Raw genomic sequence first — 22,698 nt, forward strand, 5'->3', positions numbered from 1 at the left:
CGCAGATTATAATTTTGCGGGTTTTTGATTTTTATTACACGATGTTATACCTTCACCGTGGAAGTCAATCGTGAACAATTGCTAAGTACGTATTTCATTAGAAAAATTGGTACCCGCCTGCGGGTTTCGAACACCGGTGCATCGCTAGATACCAATACACCGGACGTCTTATCCTTTAGGCCACGACGACTTCTAATGAATTTGTTGTTTTGACTGCTGAAAGTAAATATACTAATATAACTGTTTACACTAGCGGCACGCTACGATGGTCATTTTGAAGTTTGTCCACTCATGAAGTTTCGTATTAATAGTAACTACAGGTCCCGCAGTAGTCGAAATTCGACTATAATTAATTGGAATTGTAAGTTTGTACACTATTATGATTGTATTTTCAACGCCAAGACTATACTGTAGAAAAATATTAATAAAGACAAACAATAATTAATCTATACTCGATTTGACCACAGACGTCAAGAACAAAAGTTTGACAATAAATAGTATACATGCGTGTGTGCGTCAAATACATGATATGTAGTGTGTGTAATGTTTTCTTTATTGATTTAATGTATCTTTTATGCATTATTTAAAAAAAATATTAGCATTGTGCACTTCTTCTCTATATTCTCTATAAGTGTGGAAAATTTCGTACTCCTCCGTCCGCGCAATTTTCGTAAAAAGGGATACAAAGTTTTTGCTTCACGTATTTAATATATATATTACATTTGAAGGAGCAAATTGCTGTTCTTTATCGTCAATAGCGACGTGCAGTTAGTCATAACATTTATCGAATGTATTATTAAATAGGACACAAAATTTATCTATTACATTGATATTATCTAAACTATCGAGTTCCGTGAACCATTTTTATTATTATTTTTATTTGATTATAATTACTGGTGTAACATAGATAATATTTTACTCGGAAGAGGCTAGTTTTTGTGAATTGGCGGTATTTCTTTTGACGTTCAACAAGTATGTACTTTCATTATTTTGAGTATATTTTTTTTGATTTGATTTGATTTGATAGAGAACAAACTTATAATAATTGAGTCGACTATTATCAAAGCCGGCAATCTGACTTTTGGACAATGATTGGTAAATCAGAAAAACGAATTATTGACTTTGTATTCCATTGGCAGTCACAAAACTCTTCGGAACGACATCTTAAATAAATAACAGGTTAACTATTAACCTTTATTTAATGCAGCTTTTGAACCGTATTCTTTGAAGGAGACGATTATATTCAAATCAATCTGTATTGACATGTCAATAAAAAATTGTTGTCCAAATGCACAGATTGCCACCTTTGATAATAGACGACTCAATTAATGTACTCAAATATTAAGTGTATAATCTAGGGATTATGATGGACTATGATTAATATAGGTGATGATAGCAGTGACGACCGTGAAAATGCGATATGGACAGGTCCGATTAAATAATAGCCTTTTGTTGCACCTTTTTTTGGTCGCTTACTTTGTATTATTTTGTTACTTGTGTGCATATAAAGTATGTATATTCATTTTCATATTAATATTCAGATCGTTCATTTTGGCTTTCACCGAAAAAACCTTTATTACAACAATTTCCCATAGGTTGCAAAGTACACAAATTGCCATATCCCATACGCTACGAAACACCGTCTTGCTTCTTCCCTCGCTCAATCAGTGTTCGCCAGTTTAGGGTGCATCATCCCGCGTCTTTGTGCCAGGGCGGAACTCAACAAAATTTAGGATAATCATTGTGACACATTACACGTGATGCGTATCTAACAATCACGTTACAAGTGTCGATAAGGCGAGTGACATCAGCCTGGCTTGGACGGGTTTATTGGTCTTATAAGATTTCTTGACAATCTTATAAGACGGATGCCCGTCTCGTGGCGATTACTCGCGCCTAAAGGCTTCGTCAAACAGAACGCGTACTTAGCGCTGCGTTTTAACGTCGCGCTCTTTTCATGTCACACAAATTGACTAGACGAGCCCAACACTCCTTGACGCAACGCATTCGCCAAATCATAGTGCCTTTCGATAGCAGTGTGAAAATATAAAAGTATTAAGATGTCGAGTGATTTAGATGTGGCATTGTATAAGCATGGGTATTTTTTAACTATTTCTATAATTTTTTCGGGCATTATCCAGTATTTTAATACACATTCACTCGGACGCTAAAATAAAATTTGTAAAAAATTACAACGCCTGACGTCAAAGCGTCCTAACGCCGCGACTATAAAATATTAAGTGTATAATCTATGGCCGCGACAGAGCGTTGCGTACTGCTAGCGCTGGGGCTCTGTTTGACGATATGTTACTATAGTAGTACAACACAGCTCAGCGTCATAGCGCGCCGTCAGTTTAGCGCTCTGACGCGCGCTAATTACGCGTTCTGTTCGACGAAGCCTTAAGGTGTACGATATCGCACAAGCTCACTCGAAATCAAACTCAATACTTTTCGCTACTAAACGTAAGCCGAGCCGACCGATCTTGTCAATAAAACCGAATTCTTCTATATTCAACATAACCGATGATCTTTTCAATGGTGTCTTCAATATTCCAACTACAACTTCAATTCTTCATTAATATTCCGCGGAGGCGCTGATGTCTATACTACTCGTCGCGTTTCTTCGGTGATATTCGGTGATGTTCGTGGTGGTCGGTCGGTCGGCAGATACCTGGCATTTTTTTTTCCTACCTATACTAATAGCCTTAAGGGCCTGGCCACAGCTACTGGCGGTGCGTTTTGCGGTGCGTTGCGAGGTGCGGCGGGCGGCGTGATTTGCGGGGGTATGCCACAGCTAGACTAGTTGCGACGGCGGCGGCGTCAGAGGTGAACGTATTTAGAAAGCCCTATCAAATGTCCCTATCAAAAGTGGCACGATATTGCCTTGAAATAAGTGCGTTCTTAGCTGTAGATATTATTCAATCAAGAATAGGAGCGCAACCAGTTAGAAAAGGAGAGAACTTGGCGAATTTCACACTATTTATTATTATATTAGGAATATTAAGAATATAAGAACTACCCCGATAAATAGATTATTAATAAAAAATTGATTCAACCTTCACAGAGATTACAAGGTTCAAATCTCAATTTACCATACGTGTTAATTGGCGATGAAGCCTATCCTCTTAAAAATTATTTGATGCGCCCATATCCACCGGGTGGTTTAAATGCGGAACGAATAATTTTCGAGAAAACATTATCCCGGGCAAGTGTCACAATTCAGTACACGTTTGGTATTCTAACTAATAAATTTCGTATTTTTACGAAAAGCGTAAAGGCAAACAAAAAACACGCGATATCTATACTCTATACTTAATAGTATAAAGAGGAAAGATTTGTTTGTTTGTTTGTTTCGAATAGGCTCCGAAACTACTGGACCGATTTGAAAAATTCTTTTTCCATTAGAAGCCGACATTGTCCCTGATGAACATAGGCTACTTTTTTTTTTTTTTATTTTTTTTTTTTTTGGTTTCATGTGTGTTTTAATGTTTCCGAAGCGAAGCGAGGGCGGGTCGCTAGTTGATTATAAAGGTGTCGTGCCTTAAAAGAAAGAGATGGAGACAGAGATGCAGATTTTCAGCAGTTTGTTTCCCAGTTTGGAGACTCCAATATTCACAATAGCGTACGCAGATCAAGACGGAACATTCGAGCACCGGTTCAAGCATCTAGAATACGAAATCAATTCAAATTTCAAATTTTATTTCAATAATCCTATCCAAGAGTATCTATGAAACCATTACTACCGGAAAATTGTTGTTTTATTTCGTACCACATTTTTTTTTTATAACATGCCTATATTTGTGATGTGTATGTTTTGACATTCATATTTCTGGTCTACTCAGTATTTCACTAATGAATTGTTCCACATCCATTATATTTTATTAGCTCAACGCGCGGTAAAAACAAAATGGTTTGTTTCGGTCGCGCGATGAGGCTTCACCCTAATATGTAGGTGAGCTCACGGGGCTCAAACCGGAATGTTCTATCAAGAGCGGTGCTTCGCAGAATCTACCACCGGATCGGAAACGCGACCCACTGAGAAGATCCGGCGAGAAACTCAGGGGGCTGTGTCTATGGATTAATTCGCTCGTCGAGCCCTTCGTCGCACGCGACGGGTTCGACGAGGACGGTGACCGGTGCTTGTGGTGTAGCCGGCAACGTCGCAGGGTCGCTTAGGTCTTTCATGATGCATTTTATGCATTACACATATTGTAATATGTCAAAAAGGCTATCACAGCGTGCCGATAGCATAAAATATTGAATTTTCATCGGTCTTTGATAAGTAACTACGTCAAATTTCGAGTTAATCTGACGTTTTGAAAAACCGTCAAAATCACCGTCAAAGATTCCGTTACAATGACATGAATGTTAACATACGTATGAAGCTAATAAAAGCATATTAAAAATACGCTATTATACAATAGATGAATTTAAAAATATTTTTTTATGTTGCATATACATTTGAATATCACCATAACAAAACAGTAGCACTGTTAGTAAATGCTAAACAATTTGAGGGTCATTTTTATCAGACATTATTTGCTTTTAAATAAACAACAAAACTAGTCTTTAGCTTCTAGCATAGAAAGACCATTTTCTTAATCGTCATTTTGTTACATACGACCTTGTGCATTTAACAGCATGAATGATAAACATAAACATGTTTTTCGTTCTAAATGAAGATTCTTAGATAATTAATACGCGATTTTTCAATTGTTTAAAAGCTGACATCGAAGTGTGACTGTCCTCGGTGACTTTGAAACTTCGGTCGAAGTCTCGGTTTTATATAAACAAGGGCTTACCTACCTCTCTCAATAAAATGGTCGGAATTTACTGAGAGTTCAATGAACTTGTTGGATCGACGCGACGTCTAGCGATTTTAACCTCACAGCACTTTGACAATTCTACAGATACTATTTAGTATCTGTAGAATTGTCAAAGTTACAGTAACATATTTATGTTAAATAAATCATCATTGTTTCATGTTTAGAACCTAAGAAATATTAAATTAAGAAAAGAAACATTTCATACAACTGTGCTCTTTGCGTTCCCGCCAAAAAACGACAAAATAAATTTGAATGTCACACGGGTTTTTAGTGACACTGGTTTTCGTACAAGCGAAATTTGATCTTAACAATTACATTTAAGATTCATTTTCTGTTAATCATTATTTAATTTTGTTACGTTATTGATACTTCACATAAAAGAAAATAAATTTCAACGAAATAAAATCAGATTATCATAAATAGAGTCGAACAAAGTATATTATTATGCATTATTAACTCAAAAATGATTGGATTTTTTTTTATTGCTTAGATGGGTAGACGAGCTCACAGCCCACCTGGTGTTAAGTGGTTACTGGAGCCCATAGACATCTACAACGTAAATGCGCCACCCACCTTGAGATATAAGTTCTAAGATCTCAGTATAGTTACAACGGCTGCCCTACCCTTCAGACCGAAACGCATTACTGTTTCACGGCAAAAATAGGCAGGGCGGTGGTGCCTTCCCGCGCAGACTCACAAGAGGTCCTACCACCAGTACCTAATTACGCAAATTATAATTTTGCGGGTTTTTGATTTTTATTACACGATGTTATTCCTTCACCGTGGAAGTCAATCGTGAACATTTGTTAAGTACGTATTTCATTAGAAAAATTGGTACCCGCCTGCGGGATTCGAACACCGGTGCATCGCTACATAAGAATGCACCGGACGTCTTAGATATACTTTAGGCCGCGACGACTTCCTTTTAGGCCACGACGACTTCAAATTATCTTCGACGACTTGATTATTGGCTCAAATTAATCATTCACTCCATATTATAATTTTTCATAAAAATAAGAATATAAATTAAAATAGGAATTGACCTAAAGGTCTTAGTTACCAGGTCAAAAATCCCTTAAAAAAACACTATGAACACAATTATTTCACGATTTAGATCCACACGTGATCGTGAAGTCTTTAAAATGAAGAAAAAAAACGTGGTAAGAACTCCGTTCTATAATAATGTTCATTCATATTTCCAGAACGTTCTATTGATAAAACTAAAGCTAATCGAATAGCATCTTAAGAATATATAACAAAGAAATCGTTCTACAAATAAATGATAGAATGCGAAGGAAAAGGACAATGCCCAAAAGTGGGCCAAAACTATTTGTACTTGAAAAACTATGCCTTATTTTTTTACGTTGTTTAGTTTATGTATCAACATTTCTTTCGGCCTGGCATTGTTTTACAAAAAAGTAAATTACTTATTTGATAACATCCCAAAACTTAGTGCCATAGTTTTTAAATTCGCCAATAGGCCATACAGCCCATACAGCCTTATAGTAAACCTATATGCTGCCAAACGAAAGAGTTGTCTGTGACTTGAACAACAAATTAAAAAATAATAACTAAAGGTTATAATTCACAGACTTTTTAGTTTATGGTGGTGGTGGTGGTGGTTCAACTGGTGGTAGGACCTCTTGTGTGTCCGCGCGGGTAGGTACCACCACCCTGCCTATTTCTGCCGTGAAGCAGTAATGCGTTTCGATTTGAAGGGTGGGGCAGCCGTTGTAACTATACTGAGATCTTAGAACTTATATCTCAAGACGGGTGGCGCATTTACGTTGTAGATGTCTATGGGCTCCAGTTACCACTTTACTCCTTAGGTGGGCTGTGAGCTCGTCCAACCATCTAAGCAATAAAAAAAAAAAAAAAAAAGAATATTTTTGTTCAATTCAATATTTATATATTGTAATAATAATTATTATTTAAAACCATGAGTTATTTTATTTAATATTTTTAGATATTAATGATTCCATTAGTAAAAATCTCAATGGCCTACCATTACTCTATTCTTATATGATCAGAGAGTTTGGCAGCAACCCGAGTGAAGCGTCACTTGAAGTTTTATTTTAATGTTTTTTTAATAGTTTATTGTGATGTATAATATATAAATTGGGTGTTGTTTTGTGTATTAAACGTCAATAATCGTTGTTCACGATTATTGAGGCATTGGAATAAAACTGTGGCTAACATAGCAGTGACTGTTTTTTTTTTTCAAGATAAAAGGTCTGCGGAAATTCATGCTCACTCAATGAGCTATTCATCGAGTTGACGTCAAAACTCCCAAAAAGCAATAAAAAGAGATACACCGGGTTTTTTATTGACATAAAAAAATATAACTACGACAGACTAGGCTGTATAGGCTACGCTCTTTGCCTGCTTGTTGGCAAATTTAAAAACAACAACAATAATATCGTTGTCGGCTTCCGGATTTTCGTTTCATTTTATTATTATTATGAGGATATAATAATAATAAAATGTACGTAAGGGCTTATTTCTAGCAACATTAACCACAATTAACTTATTTAATACTGTTAATAATGATGAAAGCGATTATTGAATTCGAAAAAAACAATAAACATCTTAATGTTAGCTGCAGAAAAAACAGATTTCTCTTAAGCCTGGGTGAGAATATAAAAATAGTTTTCTGAATATGAAACGATATTTCTTTGTCTATCAAAATAAGTTAAAACCACCATGACGCGACAACTTTTTTTAGGGGCCCAAACGTCCATAGAAAATGGGCATTGTCCTTTTGTGTTTTTGCCAATAGTTTTGCACATAGATTAAAGTGAGGTTTGTGTAATAGTAGATACTAGATTGTAGATCACGAAAATTTTCACGAATAGGTATATTGATACCAATCCTGTCGTATGACTGTGACTGTGACTAATGCATTGTGTTATCTATGGGTAGCTTAGTAGACAATAGAAACAAATCATGCACGGTCATCCGGACTCAAATTATTAGGATTGATAAGGAATTTTGTAAATTCACCCGACGTTTTCGATAAAAAAAAATCGTTTTATCTCAGGACAGATGAGATGTGCACCTCTGTATGTCTTCTAGAATTTTCGTTACTAAATTTATGATTTTTTATTAAGCACTAGCTGTCCCGGCAGACTTCGTAGTGCCTCAATCGATAAATAAAAGACCTAAGCATTTGTATAAAATAAACTTAAAACAAACAAAAGGAATCCATCCGACGGAGGACACATCAAAGGAAAAACAAAATTGTTATTTTTATTTAATTCCGAGCATTTTCATATTTATCTACCATATTTAAACCTTCTCTGGACTTCCACAAATAATTCAAGACCAAAATTAGCGAACTCGGTCCAGCCGTTCTCGAGTTTTAGCGAGACTAACGAACAGCAATTCATTTTTATATAATATATAGACTATAATCGTAACTTTAAATAAGTACACAGGCCGTCTGGCTCATTAACGGAGGATTAACATCGTGTAATAAAAATCAAGCCCGCAAAATATATAATTTGCGTAATTACTGGTGGTAGGACCTGTTGTGAGTCCACACCGGTAGGTACCACCACCCCGCCTATTTCTGCCGTAAAGCAGTAATGCGTTTCGAACGGGGCAGCCGTTGTAACTATACTTGAGACCTTAGAACTTATATCTCAAGGTGGGTGGCGCATTTACTTTATAGATGTCTATGGGCTCCAGTAACCACTTAACACCAGGTGGGCTGTAAGCTCGTCCACCCATCTAAGCAATAAAAAAAAAACCTCCGTCCGGTGGTACCTACCGGTGCGGACTCACAGCAGGTCCTACCACCAGTAATTACGCAAATTATATATTTTGCGGGTTTGATTTTTATTACACAATGTTAATCGTCCGTGTCCTAATAAGCCAGACGGCCCGTGTACTTATTTAAAGTTACGATTATAGTCTATATATATATATATATATATATATAAAAATGAATTGCTGTTCGTTAGTCTCGAGAAAACTCGAGAACGGCTGGACCGATTTGGCTAATTTTGGTCTGGAATGATTCGTGGAAGTCCAGAGAAGGTTTAAAAGGTAAATAATTTTGAAAATGCTCGGAATTAAATAAAAATAACAATTTTGTTTTTCCTTTGATGTGTCCCCCGTCGGACGGATTCCTTTTGTTTGTTTTAAGTTTATTTTATACAAAAGTTTGGGTCTTTTATTTATCGTGTCAGGCACTACGAAGTTTGCCGGGTTAGCTAGTTTATAATAAAAATAAAACAAAATAAACATTATAAATAATACATGCATAAATTGTGGTTAATCATAGCTATAGCTTAAAACATCCAGATCATACGAGACCAGCATTTTTTCGTCAAAAACACGTTTTAAATATCAATTTGTTTAAACTGTGTTTTATTAAGCTTACCTGAACAATTTCAGTGCACTATCTAAATGTAACAAATTTTCAAGTAACTTATTATTTCACAAATTGAACTAAATCAATGTTATTATTATTTTAGTTTACAGATTTGTGTTTAAAAATTGCTACAGCGTCGCTACGCGCGCCAAACACGCTCTGTGGTTAAACACTAACTCAGGGGGGTGCAACTCCCATACAAAGGAAAAGAACATTCAACTAGCGTCATCTTTAGGAACCGGCGAGGTCATTTTTGAAACGTTTTGGCCTTAATGAACTAATAAACTCACTAGATGGCAGATACGAGTTCTGACTCAATAAAAATGTTAGCGTACTTTGAAGCAGTGCTTCCACTTTTAGGGAATTCTCCCTTTTTTAGGGAAAAATAGCTGATATTTTGGATGATAAAGACAATTTTAAAAATACCAGGATTTAGGATATTTCGGGGTAAAAAGCAAAGCCTATACTAGTAACTGTTGTGAATTTTAAAATAAACGATAATTAAAGTAAAACAATGAACATTTTATTTTATGGAGAGAATGACATTAAGTCGAGTTGACAAGTAAAAGAATAAAACAGAGTTGTGTATAAAAACTATAAAGAAAGTTTGATTCAACAGTAACCCTCTAGTAAAGTAAATCATAGATTAAGCCACTGCTTTTTTCTTAGGGATTCCCCAGAATCCCAATAAGTATAATCCGCCAAATTTTTATTTACCTATTTTCGTTGATGTCACCAGAACTTACTTGTATTGTAATATACAGGTACTTCATGTACCATGAAAGATTATCATGGTAATTTCATTTACGAAAACCTTGTAATTGTCATTTCGCTTTTGCTAGCAGTTCCTTCTTCAAAGACTGAGGTAGAAAGATTATTCAGTGTTCTCAAATGTAAAAACTGACAAAAGAAACAGGCTTTCTAACGAAACCCTGAACGACTTGCTTCATAGAAAGTTGGGAATGCCAGCAAACAATTGCTTAATTTTAGAACCGAACAGTGTTAGGTTGCGTGCAGCAAAAGAATATAAAAGCAATGCGTCGACTTCCTTGAAAATTCTAATCCTATAGATCTATGATCTTCTGGGGGCGTTTAGATTATATATACCTACATTAAATAATATGCTGTGGTTTATTTTCTGTATTTTATTTATGCTTTCTATATAAAGGATTTATGAAAGTTGTTTAGGAAATTTTAGGGATAAATTCAAAAGAAACTAGGGTAAAATGTGGTAAAAAAAACGTAAGTGGAAACACTGCTTTGAAGTTTTCAAAACTCCAGGGCCAATAAAACAATCTCAAAAAAAAAAAAAAAAGTTTTCAAAATGTCGTACATAACCAGGGGGGTGCAACTCCCATACAAAGGAAAAGAACATTCAACTAGCGTCATCTTTAGGAACCGGCGAGGTCATTTTTGAAACGTTTTGGCCTTAATGAACTAATAAACTCACTAGATGGCAGATACGAGTTCTGACTCAATAAAAATGTTAGCGTACTTTGAAGCCGTGCTTCCACTTTTAGGGAATTCTCCCTTTTTTAGGGAAAAATAGCTGATATTTTGGATGATAAAGACAATTTTAAAAATACCAGGATTTAGGATATTTCGGGGTAAAAAGCAAAGCCTATACTAGTAACTGTTGTGAATTTTAAAATAAACGATAATTAAAGTAAAACAATGAACATTTTATTTTATGGAGAGAATGACATTAAGTCGAGTTGACAAGTAAAAGAATAAAACAGAGTTGTGTATAAAAACTATAAAGAAGGTTTGATTCAACAGTAACCCTCTAGTAAAGTAAATCATAGATTAAGCCACTGCGTTTTTCTTAGGGATTCCCCAGAATCTCAATAAGTATAATCCGCCAAATTTTTATTTACCTATTTTCGTTGATGTCACCAGAACTTACTTGTATTGTAATATACAGGTACTTCATGTACCATGAAAGATTATCATGGTAATTTCATTTACGAAAACCTTGTAATTGTCATTTCGCTTTTGCTAGCAGTTCCTTCTTCAAAGACTGAGGTAGAAAGATTATTCAGTGTTCTCAAATGTAAAAACTGACAAAAGAAACAGGCTTTCTAACGAAACCCTGAACGACTTGCTTCATAGAAAGTTGTGAATGCCAGCAAACAATTGCTTAATTTTAGAACCGAACAGTGTTAGGTTGCTTGCAGCAAAAGAATATAAAAGCAATGCGTCGACTTCCTTGAAAATTCTAATCCTATAGATCTATGATCTTCTGGGGGCGTTTAGATTATATATACCTACATTAAATAATATGCTGTGGTTTATTTTCTGTATTTTATTTATGCTTTCTATATAAAGGATTTATGAAAGTTGTTTAGGAAATTTTAGGGATAAATTCAAAAGAAACTAGGGTAAAATGTGGTAAAAAAAACGTAAGTGGAAACACTGCTTTGAAGTTTTCAAAACTCCAGGGCCAATAAAACAATCTCAAAAAAAAAAAAAAAGTTTTCAAAATGTCGTACATAACGCTTTAATTTTTTAAATCGTTTTTTTTATATTTTGTTTTGAGTTATTTTACGTTGTAGTATTAATTTAGAGCAACTTTTAGCTTTGTGAGAATATTAGACGATTAGACATTGAGAAACTCTGTTTTGAATTCTCTTTAGACATAACTTGGCTTCAATACTTTTTTCTTCGTTAGCGTTTCGTAAGCCAGTGTACCGGTAAAATGGGGCGATTAGGGATTGACAGGCGAATCGGGAAAAAACCGGGAAAATCTTTCGACGCTCAATATAAGTTTTATATTCGTTGCAAAATCTTCCATTTTTTGTAGTTTAATAGTAGAATGTTCAAGGTTCACAAAACAACTCTGAATATGCATGATAATAGCTGCTAACTTATAAAAAATCGCGTTTCAAATTAACTTCCTGTGGTGGTCATTAATTTAGTGCTAGAAACTTTGCTCTCTTTTATTTATTTGATAATAATAGAAGACAACTATGATTTATAAACGTTATTTAGTGTTTGAACCAGCATATATATTAAAGGTAAGTCTCAGTTGTTATTGGTTTTAATGTATTTGATTAAATAAAAATACATGTAAAAATCTGTTGTTTTTGGGGATATTGGGGACGTCTTAGGTACAAATAACAACGAAAAAGGGGTCAATTGGGATGAGAATACGTGAAATGGAAACGACCTAAGTATAAATAGGTACAGGTTTGTAGGGTTGTCTATGTAGTTATAACAATATTTTTTAAATTTGTTGGTAAAAATCTGGTTTATTCGAAGCGAAATTGGGAATAAGTCTTTATTTGAAATAGATAAGCAATTTAATATAAGTAAGTCGATTTTGCAGAGACATGTAACAAGATCAATGAAATCTCAAGGTGGACAAAAATGTCTAAGTAATACATAATAAAATATTTAATATTTGTTCAGAGTTCATCTGATTAATCCATGGAATAACCGACACACCTAATCTCTTAACCCAGATAGAAATATCAGCACTGTCGATTGCACCTATAATTGAGGTGATGTCTGCCATGTACTTTTGTCAGTTTTTCAATTTTTTTTATTGATGATCACTTTGTTGTTGCAACTAAATAAATAAATAAATTAAAACTATATATAAAAATAAAAGTAGTGCCAACCCTAGGAAATTTCTCATTTCATCCCAATTAACCGCAATTTTCGGGTAAATAGGGATTACACCTATTTTTGCATTTTTTGCTTAAACTGGAATGCTAGTTGCATAATTTTAAATTAGACAACAAAGATGCCCCCAAGACTCAATCATTTTGATCCTGATATAGCATTATATACATCAACAACTACCTTAAAATTGCTCATAAAGTTGGAATTTGTCCCTAATCGCCCCATTTTACGGTAACTATTTTCATTTCAGAAAGTTTATTATTAAAAATCAGCATGCCTCAAGATCGAAAATGAAATGCTATTTCGGATGCCTTGATAACGGTGAGTTTACACTATTTTTCCGGTATATTACTTGCTAACAGAATTATTATTCATAATATAATTAAATGAATTAGCACCAACTAATGGTCCTTCCTATTTCTGCTGCCTAGCTATCATATATGTTAAGTTTTGATCAAAACAGTCGGTATTAAGTCTCGTACTATCACACACACACCTCAGATAATAAAATTGTCCCGAGTGGGTGGCAGTATTTATGTTTTGCAACTCAGCGTATTATATGCTTATTGTCAAGTGGGCCCGAACTAGTTTTTTGGAATGATCAATCAGTCATGATTTCCTGTTTAAATAAAATACAGCACAATTGATCTAACATCCAAAGTTAGATGATGGCATTCACGTTTTGTTTCCTGGTGTTTGATAACCAAGTTACACCAAGTGGCCTGTGACCACGTTCATCCTTCTACCCAATATAAAATAATGTTTTTATTTTTGTAGACAAAGGTTTGATAATGACAAAATTTTATGGAAAAATTATAAGGAGCACTAAAATGTCTGAAACATGAAAAGATTGATGCACTATATTTGAACCAGAACGTGTTATGTAATATATTAATTTGTAAGTATGATTACATTAACACAAAATTTTTCCTGGTCGTATTTTTTCAATATTTGTTACATACTTAAGATACTTTGTTTCTCCGTTTCAGAAGAGAAACTGATTCAGCAAGGAACGTGAACTCACAAGGGATCTTAATTTTTTTTAAATATGTTTATAATTTATAAATTAATAATTGAAATAGTTCATAAGAACTAAATTGATGCCAATTTTGTTTTAAAATAGGTTGTTTAGTTCTTATAGTTATAGTATTATGTTTGAATAGCTGTAATTAGTAAGTTAGTAATATATGAAAATACTGATATAAATTTTTGTAAATAACCTTTTGTAAATTCTACGAGAAGATGATTTTAATTAATGATCAAAAGTCAATGGTCTTCAAAAGCATTATTTGCAATTATTTAGATTAACTGTGGAATATATTTGCTAAGTTGTGTTTTCTGTATGAGCAGATATAAATGAAAATGCCCAAACATGATTATGTTTCTTACATTTTCATTATGTGAAATCAATATGCTTGTGACTTGAGTATATTAATAATTTATTAAAACTTAATTTATAGACGGCAACCCCTATGGCACTGCTGAAGTTTATAAGCACTGGTGACCACTTATCATGAGCCGGGTTGCATGCTGGTCTGCTGTTGAGTGCAATAAAAATTTTCGAAACCCTTTCTATTATTTATATGTAATATTAATGTACATTTAATTTGGATTAAAAGATAAATTTACATTTTATGTTTGCATGTGTATGTTTATAATTCATTTGCATGTAATGAACATCAGTTTCTTTTGTAACAAAATGCAAACTAATGGTTTGTAATGAATGTAATTAACTTTAAGATGATTTTCTTTCATTCTGCTGTTTGTTTCATCTAGTATTACCAAAGCTAAAGCATCAGAAACGTCAGAATAGAAATAATTTAGATAGGGAATAAAAGTATAGCTATTGTAATCATGTCTAAGATTACTATAAGCGTCATTAAGTACAAACTATCAATATTTAAGAGTACTTTAAATCATCTTTACATTTTTTAAACATTTTTTGTTTTTTTTTTGTTTTTCAAATCATGTAACAAAACGTTTGTGCAGAACAAAATGTCACATGTTATGAACATGATTGTGGGTTAATCGTTTCTTAAATTTCTAAATGTTTATAAGAATGCTAAGAATAATTTAGTATTCACTTTAGTGTGTGTATTATCTCTACAATGCTAGTTTAAATGACAATTATTGTATGACGAAGCATAGGTAGTGTTTATAGATGTAATATTTTCATACAAGGTCATGATCTGTCACGATCAACTTTAAGCAAGAACTGCTATCGTTAAGAAACAAATTTATTAAATTTAATTCAAATTGTCTACTATGTTTGTAATGGAAAGCTGACATGTTTATATTTCGCACAAATGACTTAATTGACATTGAATGATTTGATTATCTAGACTTAATTAACTTTTAGATAACTTTCGATTTAATGTTAATAAGTACGCTAGTAGGATTAATCTAGAGGAGTTATTGTTATTCGAAATTTTATACAATTGTACGTTCATACAATCTTTTAACAGAAAATTGTTTGTAATATAGGGAAATTAAATAGCTTACAGAGAATTACAGCTTTTTATTTTAAAAAACTGTTTTCTCTCTGTATGAAAAGATCTTATCGATTAGAATGCTGAACACAATCAAACATTCCTTAATAACTCATAAGTACTACCGGGAATTTCAGCGATTCTAAACGATAAGATTTTTTCATAAAGAGAGTTATTAAAAATATTAAAATTACTAAAAAAGCCACCTGGTGGGGGGTAGGGAGACTAATAATCGACCGTAGCGACGCCTGCTGGACCGGGCTTTAACTAAAGCAAAAATAAAAATGAGAGTTGCGCATCTATCTCTAATAAATTAAGTGTATAATCTATGTACATAACGCTTTAATTTTTTAAATCGTTTTTTTTTGGTTTTGTTTTGAGTTATTTTACGTTGTAGTATTAATTTAGAGCAACTTTTAGCTTTGTGAGAATATTAGACGATTAGACATTGAGAAACTCTGTTTTGAATTCTCTTTAGACATAACTTGGCTCCAATACTTTTTTCTTCGTTAGCGTTTCGTAAGCCAGTGTAACTATTTTCATTTCAGAAAGTTTATTATTAAAAATCAGCATGCCTCAAGATCGAAAATGAAATGCTATTTCGGATGCCTTGATAACGGTGAGTTTACACTATTTTCCCGGTATATTATTTGCTAACAGAATTATTATTCATAATATAATTAAATGAATTAGCACCAACTAATGGTCCTTCCTATTTCTGCTGCCTAGCTATCATATATGTTAAGTTTTGATCAAAACAGTCGGTATTAAGTCTCGTACTATCACACACACACCTCAGATAATAAAATTGTCCCGAGTGGGTGGCAGTATTTATGTTTTGCAACTCAGTGTATTATATGCTTATTGTCAAGTGGGCCCGAACTAGTTTTTTGGAATGATCAATCAGTCATGATTTCCTGTTTAAATAAAATACAGCACAATTGATCTCACATCCAAAGTTAGATGATGGCATTCACGTTTTGTTTCCTGGTGTTAGATAACCAAGTTACACCAAGTGGCCTGTGACCACGTTCATCCTTCTACCCAATATAAAATAATGTTTTTATTTTTGTAGACAAAGGTTTGATAATGACAAAATTTTATGGAAAAATTATAAGGAGCACTAAAATGTCTGAAACATGAAAAGATTGATGCACTATATTTGAACCAGAACGTGTTATGTAATATATTAATTTGTAAGTATGATTACATTAACACAAAATTTTTCCTGGTCGTATTTTTTCAATATTTGTTACATACTTTGATACTTTGTTTCTCCGTTTCAGAAGAGAAACTGATTCAGCAAGGAACGTGAACTCACAAGGGATCTTAATTTTTTTTAAATATGTTTATAATTTATAAATTAATAATTGAAATAGTTCATAAGAACTAAATTGATGCCAATTTTGTTTTAAAATAGGTTGTTTAGTTCTTATAGTTATAGTATTATGTTTGAATAGTTGTAATTAGTAAGTTAGTAATATATGAGAATACTGATATAAATTTTTGTAAATAACCTTTTGTAAATTCTACGACAAGATGATTTTAATTAATGATCAAAAGTCAATGGTCTTCAAAAGCATTATTTGCAATTATTTAGATTAACTGTGGAATATATTTGCTAAGTTGTGTTTTCTGTATGAGCAGATATAAATGAAAATGCCCAAACATGATTATGTTTCTTACATTTTCATTATGTGAAATCAATATGCTTGTGACTTGAGTATATTAATAATTTATTAAAACTTAATTTATAGACAGCAACCCCTATGGCACTGCTGAAGTTTATAAGCACTGGTGACCACTTATCATGAGCCGGGTTGCATGCTGGTCTGCTGTTGAGTGCAATAAAAATTTTCGAAACCCTTTCTATTATTTAGATGTAATATTAATGTACATTTAATTTGGATTAAAAGATAAATTTACATTTTATGTTTGCATGTGTATGTTTATAATTCATTTGCATGTAACGAACATCAGTTTCTTTTGTAACAAAATGCAAACTAATGGTTTGTAATGAATGTAATTAACTTTAAGATGATTTTCTTTCAATCTGCTGTTTGTTTCATCTAGTATTACCAAAGCTAAAGCATCAGAAACGTCAGAATAGAAATAATTTAGATAGGGAATAAAAGTATAACTATTGTAATCATGTCTAAAATTACTATAAGCGTCATTAAGTACAAACTATCAATATTTAAGAGTACTTTAAATCATCTTTACATTTTTTAAACATTTTTTGTTTTTTTTTTGTTTTTCAAATCATGTAACAAAACGTTTGTGCAGAACAAAATGTCACATGTTATGAACATGATTGTGGGTTAATCGTTTCTTAAATTTCTAAATGTTTATAAGAATGCTAAGAATAATTTAGTATTCACTTTAGTGTGTGTATTATCTCTACAATGCTAGTTTAAATGACAATTATTGTATGACGAAGCATAGGTAGTGTTTATAGATGTAATATTTTCATACAAGGTCATGATCTGTCACGATCAACTTTAAGCAAGAACTGCTATCGTTAAGAAACAAATTTATTAAATTTAATTCAAATTGTCTACTATGTTTGTAATGGAAAGCTGACATGTTTATATTTCGCACAAATGACTTAATTGACATTGAATGATTTGATTATCTAGACTTAATTAACTTTTAGATAACTTTCGATTTAATGTTAATAAGTACGCTAGTAGGATTAATCTAGAGGAGTTATTGTTATTCGAAATTTTATACAATTGTACGTTCATACAATCTTTTAACAGAAAATTGTTTGTAATATAGGGAAATTAAATAGCTTACAGAGAATTACAGCTTTTTATTTTAAAAAACTGTTTTCTCTCTGTATGAAAAGATCTTATCGATTAGAATGCTGAACACAATCAAACATTCCTTAATAACTCATAAGTACTACCGGGAATTTCAGCGATTCTAAACGATAAGATTTTTTCATAAAGAGAGTTATTAAAAATATTAAAATTACTAAAAAAGCCACCTGGTGGGGGGTAGGGAGACTAATAATCGAACGTAGCGACGCCTGCTGGACCGGGCTTTAACTAAAGCAAAAATAAAAATGAGAGTTGCGCATCTATCTCTAATATATTAAGTGTATAATCTATGCACTAACTAAATTGGTCTGAGCGGCGCCGCGGCGAGTCGGATAGAACATTTAATAAAACTAACAACGAATGAATGACCGCGAATCTCGATATTACGTATATTATTATAATTCGACGGCGTGAACGAGATATTTATTAAACTCGATTTAAGCTGTGTTCCGATATGCACTGCCACTACTTTTCAATGTAGATATGGGGAATAATTCGTTCCGTTGTGAACTGATATTTGTAGTATCTTAGGCTCGGTTCACACGGCATTGGCTGCAGTTTTTTTTTCTTATTGCTTAGATGGGTGGACTGGCTCACAGGCCACCTTGTGTTAAGTGGTTACTGGAGCCCATAGACATTTACAACGTAAATGCGCCACACACCTTGAGGTATCAGTTCTAAGGTCTCAGTATAGTTACAACGGCTGCCCCACCCTTCAAACCGAAACGCATTACTGCTTCACGGCGGAAATAGGCGAGGTGGTGGTACCTACCCGCGCGAACTCACAAGAAGTCCTACCGCCAGTAAAAAGTTATTTGCAGTACTTACACGTCTTAACGAATGAATAGTGGCACATATTATTATACATTGCACAGAAAGCCATTCACATATCGTTTGTACTGCAAAAAACCGCTTATGCGTTTAAACGAATACTCAACGGACTTGTCAAGCAAATCGAATGAACTATAACGTTGATTGTGCGTTAAAATAACGAATACAAGAAAAACGTGCAGGATAATGCCGTGTGTACGCAACCTTAGAAATATATGACGTGATCAATAATAATTAATTTGTGTTGCAATTTTTCTGTGAGCTCTGGTGTTTTCGAGCTAAGGTGTTTGTTGTCAGTGCTTTGAACCCGTGATCACTATTACCGTTCATAAATGGTGCATAACCTCATTTCAATAATTCGATTATTAAGTCACTAGCGACCCGCCCTCGCTTCGCTTCGGAAACTGTAATTTATTATTGATTTCTCCACTATATTTTAATGGATGTTATTATGCATATGAGGATGAGATCATATAGAGTCCCTTCTTTATTTCGCCGTAAAGTCGCGTTTTATGTAATTAACACCACAATTGAAACAATATAAATTTTATTGATGTAGCGGCATAAACAATTCTAGGTTATTATATTATATTCGTTCTTTATTCTTTATTTGTACACACTGTTCATAAAATACAGTAATTGGGATAAGATATAAAAAATGGCGAGCTTAACTCAACAATTGAGTTATCTACCAGCTAACCGTTCTCAAAGAAGGAAAGCTTTACATTAGTGGGTAGATGAGTACAATCTAATTAGCAATAAAAATAACAAAAATAAACACTAATATATAATATCAAACTATATACATACACAATTACACACATAAATAACATAAACATATACATACACGTACATATATAATGAAATACATAAAATAAATACATATAAGTAATACTAAATTGATAGATAGTGCTCCTTTAATGACTTCCTGAATACTTCAAGTGAGGGACTTGCACGGATTGAGTGTGGAACTGAGTTCCACAGACGCACAGAGTGCACAGTGAACGAACCACCGTAGCGGCTGGAAGAGTGAGGGGGAAAATTAAGGAGAAGGGATCTACTTGTACGACAGGGTACACCACGGGGCATCTGGTACCCGAAGCGCTCACGGAGGTACTGGGGAACAGCTGGGTTATTGAGGATGTTGAACAGCATACATAAAACATGTACATCACGGCGAAGTCGGATAGGCAACCAATTAAGTTGTGATCTGTACTGCGAGACATGATCATATTATTTGCGTAAACCAAAAATAAAGCGTATGCATAAATTTTGTAACCTTTCCAGTTTGTTCCATAGCCCCTCCGCGGCGTCGAGGAAGCAGACATCCGCATAGTCAAGGAGAGGAAGCATAAGGGATTGGGCCAGGGTGACTTTAGCTTCAAAGGGCAAGAAACGCTGAAGACGCTTGAGAGACTGAAACGTGCAATGCACTTTCCTGCTAACTAAATTTATCTGAATGGACCAAGAGAGATGACAATCAAGAACGATACCTAGGTTTTTTGCTGTTTTAGAATAAGCGATTGGAATTCCATCTAGCGTCACAGGGGGCAAATTAATGTGGTCAATCGTGCTGTACCTATAGGAACTACCAATTACTATGACCTGTGATTTTGATGGATTCACAAGAAGTCCAAAAGATTTAGCCCAAGCACTAATTCTACCAAGATCTCCATTGATTTCAGCAATAGCTAGAGCAACATCATCAGCTTTAAAATGTCTATAAATCTGCAAATCGTGAGCGTAGAGATGGTAGTGAGAAGTCAGTACCTGAGTGATTTCATTAATGAAAATAGAGAAAAGGAGAGGAGATAGTACGCCACCTTGAGGTACACCCACAGTTAAATCACACCATTTCGATGTAGCATCATCAGAGCGGACACATTGCGAGCGTCCCCGAAGATAAGAGTCAAACCAGGTTAGAGCAAGTGGAGATACATTAAGAGATCCAAGGATACTTAGAAGGATGTCAAAGTCTACTGAGTTAAAAGCACTGCTGAAGTCCAATAAGGTCAACACGGTTAGCTGCCCTACATCAAACGCGTGGCGAATGTCGTCGGTGACCTTGAGCAATGCAGTGACCGTGCTGTGGCCTTGGCGGAAACCAGACTGAAAAGAGTTGAGGAGATTGTTTTTATTAAGATAAACAGTGAGCTGTCTTTGGACTAAACCCTCCAAGACTTTAGAGAGAATGGGAAGTATTGAGATTGGACGAAACTGAGAAAAAGAGGAAGGATTAGGGACCTTAGGAAGTGGGAGAACATGAGCCTTTCTCCAGCTACTTGGGAATGAGCCTTTTGAGAGAGAGAAGTTAAGAATATATGTAATGATAGGGACAAGCTCATCCACAAGCAGAAGGATCATCTGAAGGTGAATCCCATCCTCACCCACAGCCCTAGTGGAAATAGAAAGGATGGATCTCTTAACGTCACACTCTGTAACCGGAGTGAAAGTAAAAGGAGTGCACATGGGTAAAGGCCTTTTGGAAAGTTGTAATAGTGTAGATGACTTTGTACTGTCATTAAGAATAATGGGAGCTTGAGAGAAATGCTTATTTAAAGCGTCGAGGTTAATAGTAAAGGAAGTTTCGTTTAACTGTTTGCCAATGCCTAGTGAATTAAGGAATTTCCAGATTTGGCATGTGTTCAGACCCTCTAGGGAGCTATGAATATGGCGTCTTTTGGCATCTCTACACATCCGATTGCAACGATTACGAAGTTTCTTGTGAGTTGTAAGATTGTCTTCCGTTGGGAGCTTTCTGTATCTGCGTTTAGCCTTATCTCTCCTGGCCATCATCTGCCTAATTGAGTCGGATAACCAAGGTGAGGGTAACTGTTTAACTCTGACACGTCTGATGGGAGCATGATTATCATAAAGAAGCGAGATATTTTTATTGAAAGAAAAAACCATGTCATCGATCGTGTCAGAGCCGAAGACAGTCGACCAGTCAACATTCCTCGCGTCAGCCCGCAATCGCTCCACGCCTATACCCTTGAAGCTACGAAGGAAAAGGTATTTGGGTTTGGGTTTAGGAGGACGAATCTTGTAGGAGAGATAAATTAAATCATGATAGGAAAAAGGAGCCGATAGTTGTCCGTGTGTAGCAACCATGTTGGATTCAGAAACAATAATTAAATCCAGAAGGGAGTGGTCTTGATATTGAGGTGCACAGTGTGTAGCTGCAAGAGGGAGGATATTTAAGTTGAGAGAAGTAACTACCGCACGAAGTTTCTCAGCACGGCTGTCAGATTTCAGAAGGCAGGTGTTAAAATCACCAAGAATTATTGTATGATCATAAAGGGGAGAAAGAGATTCAAGTTTAGATTCGAAAGAGGAGAAATAGTCAACATGAGAAGAGGGGCTATAAAGAACGCCTAGAAGAAGCTTAGTATGGTGAAAGGAGATTTCAATAAATAGGTTTTCTGCGGACTGCGTATATTCACCTGGGGACGCATCAATAACTTTAGAAGGAATATCAGAACGAAGATAAATCGCAACGCCACCTCCTCCTTTCCCTGTTCTGTCGTTGCGTAGTAAGCGATACCCAGGTAGAGAGTACTGAGTAGAGGGAAGAGCAGGCTTAAGAAAGGATTCAGAGATGAGTACTGCATGGACGACACTGGAATCGAAAGAGGATAAGAGATCGGGATAGTGGGCTGGGACACTCTGTGCGTTTATGTGAACGATGTTGAGGAACTTAGGAAACGGCAAAAAATTTGCTT

The 22,698-nt window shown here is 34.5% G+C and overlaps 1 protein-coding gene and 2 long non-coding RNA genes across 4 annotated transcripts in view; 2 read left to right on the forward strand and 1 right to left on the reverse strand.

Annotated features, from left to right (window-relative positions):
- LOC114241621 (UDP-glucosyltransferase 2-like) overlaps positions 1 to 22,698 on the reverse strand; it is a 97,083-nt gene that overhangs the window by 21,981 nt on the left and 52,404 nt on the right. Inside the window, exon 1 of one of the 2 annotated variants that reach the window (XM_089737846.1) lies at positions 9,214 to 9,387. The exons of the other annotated variant lie outside the window; for it this stretch is intronic. The gene's annotated coding sequence lies outside the window, so the exon portion shown is untranslated. Of the gene's footprint in view, positions 1 to 9,213; positions 9,388 to 22,698 lie in introns of those variants that run through there. 2 annotated transcript variants of the gene reach the window in all.
- On the forward strand, positions 13,063 to 15,112 carry LOC149500047 (uncharacterized). Its single transcript, XR_016325281.1, has 3 exons — positions 13,063 to 13,152; positions 13,609 to 13,729; positions 13,821 to 15,112. It is a non-coding gene; the product is annotated as an uncharacterized LOC149500047 (long non-coding RNA).
- On the forward strand, positions 15,663 to 18,125 carry LOC149500048 (uncharacterized). The gene is made up of 3 exons (XR_016325280.1): positions 15,663 to 15,939; positions 16,396 to 16,516; positions 16,607 to 18,125. It is a non-coding gene; the product is annotated as an uncharacterized LOC149500048 (long non-coding RNA).

This window comes from Bombyx mandarina, chromosome 24 (genome assembly GCF_030267445.1).
Source record: "Bombyx mandarina strain Sakado chromosome 24, ASM3026744v2".
Classification (NCBI taxonomy): domain Eukaryota; kingdom Metazoa; phylum Arthropoda; class Insecta; order Lepidoptera; family Bombycidae; genus Bombyx; species Bombyx mandarina.